We start from the raw sequence: 7,901 nt of genomic DNA on the forward strand, positions 1-7,901 counted from the left end.
TGTTTTAATCGTTGCTATGGGAACGACATCTTCTACCTGTAGTAAGTACTCTGTCTATGGACTCTAGGTAAGACCTGGGCGGACCACCCCCTGTATTTTGGTTAGCATGGCAGGTGGCGTTAAGAATACAGTGGGGCAAAAAAGTATTTAGTCAGCCACCAATTGTGCAAGTTCTCCCACTTAAAAAGATGAGGCCTGTAATTTTCATCATAGGTACACTTCAACTGTGACAGACAAAATGAGGAAAAAAAATCCAGAAAATCACATTGTAGGATTTTTAATGAATTTATTTGCAAATTATGATGGAAAATAATTATTTGGTCACCTACAAACAAGAAAGATTTCTGGCTCTCACAGACCTGTAACTTCTTCTTTAAGAGGCTCCTCTGTCCTCCACTCGTTACCTGTATTAATGGAACCTGTTTGAACTTGTTATCAGTATAAAAGACACCTGTCCACAACCTCAAACATTCCAGAGGCGCCCCCCCCCCCCCTCAGTCCAGATCGGGGTCCACGTCCCACACCCGAGCTGCCGCCGTAAGAAGGCCCACCCGGACCCTCCCCTTTAGAGTCAGGTTTTGCGGCCGGAGTCCGCACCTTTGGGGGGGGGGTACTGTCACGCCCTGGCCATAGAGGCTTTTTATTCTCTGTTTTGGTTAGGCCAGGGTGTGACTAGGGTGGGCATTCTATGTCCTTTTTTTCTATGATTTTCTATTTCTATGTGTTTGGCCGGGTGTGGTTCTCAATCAGAGGCAGCTGTCTATCATTGTCTCTGATTGAGAACCATACTTAGGTACCGTCAAAGTTAACTTTGAGGGCAGGGCACATAGCCCAAAGCTTCACGGTTTGGTTTTGTTCTTAGTTTTGTCGGCGTCATTTTTAATAAAAATAAAATGTACGCTTACCATGCTGCACCTTGGTCCAGTCCTTCAGCCAGCCGTGACAATTAATCAGTTCACACAGATGTAATTATATATGAATTGCCCCATCTGTAAACTGTCGAACACCTATGCTCAGTTATCAATAACATAATCACAATATATTTGGACTACAGGAAAGGTTAATACATTTTTGCTACATTTACAGTACATTAACAGTTTTGTAGAGGTGTAGTGTGTATATATATATATATATACAATTAATTCAGTGATCATCCAACAATAAAAAGGTAAATAAAACCATCAAATACACATTAAACAAATGAACAGTTAATAAATGTGCAGTATGCTACATGTTGTTATTTTCATTCAAATAATTGTTTTGGTAACATTCCTGAAATGTACTCTTGAAACATGACAAAACAGCAGATTGAATACACTGCTGATATGAGATTCACACAAACCATATAGCATATCATTCTATATGTAGTAAATGCTTTTCCATAAATTAAAATAAATTAAACCTACTCATGTAAAACATTATTTTATTGTGTGACTGACAACTGTTGAATGAAATATTACATATGAAAATATGTACACCATATGGTTAAACTAATGACAGTAAAATAGAATCAGAACATTGAAAGCCTCCAAAATACACAGTAAAGGGTGGCTACTTTGAAGAATCGCAAATATGAAATATATTTAGAGTTTAACACTTTTTGGTTAATGTGTAATTTCATATTTTTGATGTCTTCACTATTATTCTACAATGTAGAAAATAGTCAAACTAAAGAAAAACCCTGGAATGAGTAGGTGTGTCAACTTTTGACTGGCACTGTATATGTTTTAATTGCATGTCACAAGTTCCTCTCAATGGTCTCTCTTCCCTCCGTTTATTTTTGAAGTAAATGGCTGTGCTTGGCCCCAGAAGAGTCCTAGAGTCAGGGCGTGTGATGATTCAATAAAGATCATCTAAATACTTCTTGAGGCAAGTTTAAGGGTGTTAGGCCTAGTAGTGTACCATACAGCATCTTCATGCGATCAACGAAACGTGCAGTTTATTTTTTATTTAATGAATGGAGGTAGAGTGGTATCATTTCTCAAACGCTAAAACAGATACAAATGGTTTCAAAGACAACTAGGCCCACATTTTGGCCCTTGGGGACCCGAATATAAAGCTCTAAAGCAATATTTATTCAGAAGGCAGCCCTGAAACAAATACAATCTAAGTCTTCATGATTCCATTTTGCTACAGCTCTGCAGATAAATTAATACAGCGATCATAAATGTGAGCCTCTTTAACACAATTCTCTCTCCATTACAGTGCTTTTATTTGCTCCCATAAATAACCTCTCTGGATAAATTCATGGATGTGTCATAACCCATTCAATACAATACACTGTCTCGTATTTCACAGACACCCAGAGATAAAACACCAACTATCTTCTTGCTAAAAGCAAGAGGAAACGATGTCTGATCTCTGCACTCAAATTATTAACTCAAAATTAAGAAATATAAAACACCGATATAAAGTGCAAAGGCTGAGAAGGACAGTCAGAAACCTATTGGAAATGACGAATGAAAATGAAATGTAAGATAAAGCCTTTTCAAATTTCCTCAAAGTATATAATGGATCAAAGACATTTTGGGGCATTTTTAATAATATTGTGTCTTAGAGAATAAAGTATCTTCCTCCTACATCACTACTAATACATATATACTGTAGTTCATATTGTAGAGTAAATATTAAGTTTGAAACAGAACAGTACAAAACAGACTAGAATCATGCATGCTGTGGCTAAGACATATTCCTGACATAATCCACGAATTCCCAAAGAACTGTCAAATCAAACAATATTTGTAAGTCTGGGACATCTAGTGAGTTGCCAGCATCCTGCTGTGTCTCCTGACTCTCTAAAGGGTCAATCGTGACCTACACGGCTTTAGCAGAGTTTTGTGAGACTCCATGAACTTCTCCAGGTACTTGGAGTTGTAGAGCCGGTGGTGCTTCAGCACGTCCTCCAGCTCAAAGGCCTTGGACTGGCAAGCGTTCATCTTCCTGAACCGTCTGAAAATTTTGTTCCCAGACTTATTCCCCTCGCTGGTCCAGACACAGATGGAGCCATTCCTCTCCACGATCTCCGGCACGTGGGCCAAGGTCTTGTGCAGGTAGTTGGTGATCTTGCCGTCATACCTGTTCTTGAAGACAGTGGCGAACAGCTCTACGAAGCACTGGGAGTTGAAGTTATACCGGCAGAGCTGGTCTGGGCACTCCTTGGCCGAGCAGGTGGAGCGCCACACAGGCTCCATCTGGAGGTAAAGAACCATCATCTCCCTCAGGGCTTCCTGCCACTCCGCTTTGTGCACCAGCTCACACACCACCTCCACATCTTCATCTTCTTCCTCAGGGTGGCCTGCCAGCTGACTGGGGTTGGTATTGTGGTAGACCTCCCCTATCTCATCCTGGAAGATGTTGACGTTGCAGTGCAGGGTGGACTGGGTCTCCATGAAGGGCTTAGCAGAGACACCTTTGACCGGGTCTCACAGCAACATTCAGAATAAGGGTTGGTCCTCCAGAGTACGTAGCGCTCCAGGTTTTCGCCATGGCTGCGAGTAATAGAGTAGAGAGTCATATTGTGGGAGGCCTCTGCCTGAGTGGCGTCACACAGCATGCAGTAAGTGGAGCCTGAAGCCTCCAAACCCTCTATATCTCACACCATCATCTTGACGTTACCCGTGCCCCTGAAGTGGAAACCGATGGAAAGACAAAGGCCGCCCACAGACAGAATGAGACGACTGTGCCTCGTAGTGTTCCTTTCGGCCACCACGTGCCCCAGGATTTCTATGAGTGTCTCGTGGCCCGACTCGTCCACAAACATCAGACATCTCTGAGATGGGCATGAGCGCCCGGAAGATGGTGATTGCCTCATCCTCACCCTCAGCCTGGATAGAGACTGACATGATGGTGATGGAGAAATGCACAGCCTTTTCCAGGATGGCTGGTCCTCCACCTTGCTTCTCACTGATGTTGCCCATGCCATCGTAGGACTCCTCGATCATGACACTAAAGCCAGAGGTGCAGGTGCTGTCCTCCGGGCCTCGTATGTCTTCCTCTAGGTCAGGGGTGTCAAAGTCAAATGGACGGAGGGCCAAATAAAAAAATCAGCTACAAGACGAGGGCCGGACTGTTCGAATGTTCATTGAAAAATTTTTAAATGACGCATATAGTCTAGTGAACCTAATTGAACCTACTGAAAACCTAACAAATATATTACAATATGATCAGATAAATAAAGCAATATTTTCTTATGGCTCTGTCAGTAATCTTTAATTTTCAACAGACACAAAAGACAAATTTCCTTTATATAAATATCCCCATAACATGAACATTAAATGAAAGAAACCGGTATTCAAGGCACCATCAGTAGACTATATTTTCTATTTTAGCAAAAGTGGGCTAAATTTACTTCAAAGAAAAAACAATAATAGCAATTTTCTATCATCCACTCAACTGAAATATTTTTAAAATATAATTGGATTGAAATACAAAAAAATAAAGTGCAAAAATCTATTAATCAAAAACAACACTTTGTTTAAGGAGAAGTAACATGCAGTGAAAACAAATATTAAATTTTAACTTTTAAACTTGAACTGAGTAAAAACTCTAAATATGTGATTGCACAGTAATGTTCACTTGTTTGAGGTTGAGGGTGATACTTGGTGGTGTCCCATCTTTTCCACAAGTTCATCAATGTTCGGGGTAAGGCTCTGAGCTGAAGAAATCCTCAGAATTGAGTGGAGGTGTTCAGCAGTAAGTCGACTTCTGTGTGATGTTTTGTTCAGGTTCATCAAAGAAAACAGTTGTTCACACAGGTATGTGCTGCCAAACATAGACAACGTTTGAGCAGCCTGGATGCGCAGCTGGGGCATTGTGCCGGGGAGGAAACGGGCGAACTCCGCAGCACCCACTGCCGCATATTTTGCCCTCAGTGCATCATTGCATTGGAGGTCAATCAACTCCATTTGGAGGTTTGGTGGTGAGCTTTCCACGTCAACAGCAAATGGGTTACCGAGCAGTTCCAACCTGCTTTTTTGTGCTTCAAAGTCAGCAAATCGGCGTCGAAAGTCAGCGGCAAGCATACCTATTTTATCAGCCAACTGTGTGCTCGGGAACGCACTGGTAGAGAGCTTCTCTTTCATGGTCTGGCAGCTGGGAAAGTGGCTCAAATTTTCTTTCCGCATCTGCGTCTCCCACAGAGTCAGTTTGGTTTTAAATGCCTTCACTGTACTGTACATATCAGAGATGACACGATCCCGACCCTGCAGCTGCAAGTTTATTGCATTCAGATGACTCGTAATGTCACACAGAAAAGCCATTTCACACAGAAACATTTCGTCTCGGAGTTGTGTTGTGTCTTTCCCTTTGCTGTCCAAGAACAGACAAATCTCCTCACGAAGCTCGAAACATCTTTGAAGCACCTTTCCCTGGCTTAGCCATCGCACCTCTGTGTGATAAGGCAAATCACCAACTCCGTCAGAAATGCCTTGAACTGGCGGTGATTCAAACCTTTGGCTCTGATAAAGTTAACTGTGCGCGTGATGATGCTCATTACATGCTCCATTTTCAAGGCTTTACCGCACAACGCTTCCTGGTGTATGATACAATGATAAGCTGTCAGCTCACCTGTCGCGTTTTCCTCTTGCATCTTTTCCCGTATCTTCGCCACCAGTCCGCTCCTGTGTCCACACATCGCAGGTGCTCCGTCGGTTGTCAAACCCACGAGTTTTTCCCAAGGCAGCTCCATCTCATTTACACATCTTGACACCTCTTCATACAAATCATGCCCCGTAGTTGTGCCATGCATAGGACGTAAAGCCAAAAACTCCTCTGTCACGCTTAGGTTGGAGTCCACTCCGCGGATGAAAATTGACAACTGGGCAATGTCAGAAATGTCGGTGCTCTCATCCACAGCCAAGGAATATGCAATAAAATCTTTTCCCTTTTTCACAAGCTGCTCTTTTAGATTGATGGACAACTGGTCTACTCTCTCGGCAATGGTGTTTCTGCTCAGACTCACATTTAAAAAGAGTTGCCTTTTTTCTGGGCAAACTTCGTCACAAACTTTAATCATGCAGTTTTTGATGAAATCCCCCTCCGTAAATGGCCGGGCTGATTTAGCGATCTCTTCTGCCAAAATAAAACTGGCCTTGACAGCAGCCTGGCCTTGTGATTTGGCTTTTTTGAACAGAGCCTGTCGAGATTTGAGGCCTCGTTTTAATTCCTCTGCCTTTTGTAGCCTTTGTTCCATGTCCATATTCTTGTTTTTGTCCGCGTGTTTCGTTTCATAATGTCGTCTCAGATTATACTCTTTCAGTACCGCCACACTTTCTCCACACAGAAGACACACAGGTTTTCCAGCTACCTTCGTGAACATATACTCCAACTCCCACCTTGTTTGAAACCCCCGGTTCTCAGTATCCACCTTCCGTTTTGCCATTTTTGATGGGTATCTGAAAGTTAATTTTACTGTGATGCTGACGACTGCTGTGCCAATAAATATTGAAATGAAGCAGCCTACTGCTCGGTGCGTCACCTTTGCATTGTGGGAAATGTAGTATTGGTGCGTGTAAAAGATCTGCGGGCTGCCGGCTTGCTGCGGGCCGGTTCTAATAATAAATCAAGATCATCCCAGGGGCCGTAAAAAACCTTCTTGCGGGCCGGATGTGGCCCGCGGGCCTTGACTCTGACATATGTGCTCTAGGTCTTTCAAGGTCGACACCAGGGCCTCCTCTTCTTCCAGCTGGTGATCCAGACAGTGGGCGCTGAACGAGTCCTGCTGTACCCGCTCCCCACAGCTCTCTCTGAGGAGTGGCAGGGAGTGCAGCACCCCAAGGAAGGCCTTAGCCGGGGCATTGAGATTGACAGGGGCGCAGGGCAGGGTGCAAGCAGGGCAGTGGGGGCCCAGAGAGCATATTTATTTAGTGATGCAGAAGAGGTGTCTTCAGGGGGACTGGACGGGCTCAAACAGCAGTTGTTCACACAACTGATAGGTGTCTGACCTCAGGAAGTCCACAGGGAGGTTATCGGTCAGCAGCCTGGCAATCAGGTGCTCTTTCTGGCAGACAGTTATGCTCTTCATCCACTGAGCTCTCTGGAAGCTGGGTCTCACCCAGGGTCTAAGGCCAGGTCCCTGGTTGGGCTCTGTCTCTGTTCTCCAGGCTCTCTTCTCCCCAACAATATCAGCATTGTCCTGGAGGTCCCACTTGGTCCTCTTGGCTAGGCGTTGGGACTCCACGAGGGGGATTCCTCCTCTTCCTCCCTTTCCACTGTAGGGAGGGTTTCAAAGGGGGCAGTGGGTAGTGTGGGGTCTCCACTCAGGGACATTGATCCTGGAGAAGCTGCAGAAGCCCCTTCCTCGCATGGCCAACGTCCAGCAGCGGATGGGGTTGGACTGTCTCCATGTCCCCCGCCACGTCCACTTTGAAGACCTTGAGGATGACCTCTGGCCAGCTGGTGGCCTTGCAGCCCATCCTCCACAGGGCAATCCTGCAGGCCTCATCCAGAAGCCCATGGACCTCATGCTCTGGACCTTTGTCTGTCCTCAGGGCCACTCCACAGAGATGGCACATATTGTATACCTGCACACACACAGGAACGTTACGATATTGCATAGACCAAAATACTGTCTCTCTGATCTTTAATTACTGTATGTCTTAAACAGAGTGAAAGTACATTTCAGAACTTGTTGCTGATTAACAACCACTCTACTCTACATTGACAGATTTTTCAACTTGTCAGCTCGGGTATTCAAACCAGTGATCTTTTGGTTACTGGCCAAACTAACCGCTAGGCTACCTGCCACCCTATGTGCACTCTGAGTGGCATTTAGATCTTCAGTAAAATGAATTAGTTATTCAGCGATCGATCCACTGCCAAAAAAAAACATTTCTCTCTTCCCCCAATTCTGGTGCACAGGGAACTGCTGAGGCTATTTTTGCCTTGGACATAGTGACATTACT

At 44.3% G+C, this 7,901-nt stretch overlaps 1 pseudogene; it reads right to left on the minus strand.

The window, feature by feature from the left end:
• Nucleotides 1-2,679: 2,679 nt before the first annotated feature.
• LOC139385779 (V(D)J recombination-activating protein 1-like) lies at nt 2,680-7,511 on the minus strand (annotated as a pseudogene).
• Between the last annotated feature and the right edge of the window lie 390 nt (nt 7,512-7,901).

Source organism: Oncorhynchus clarkii, chromosome 1 (assembly GCF_045791955.1).
Source record: "Oncorhynchus clarkii lewisi isolate Uvic-CL-2024 chromosome 1, UVic_Ocla_1.0, whole genome shotgun sequence".
In the NCBI taxonomy this organism is placed as follows: Eukaryota; Metazoa; Chordata; class Actinopteri; order Salmoniformes; family Salmonidae; genus Oncorhynchus; species Oncorhynchus clarkii.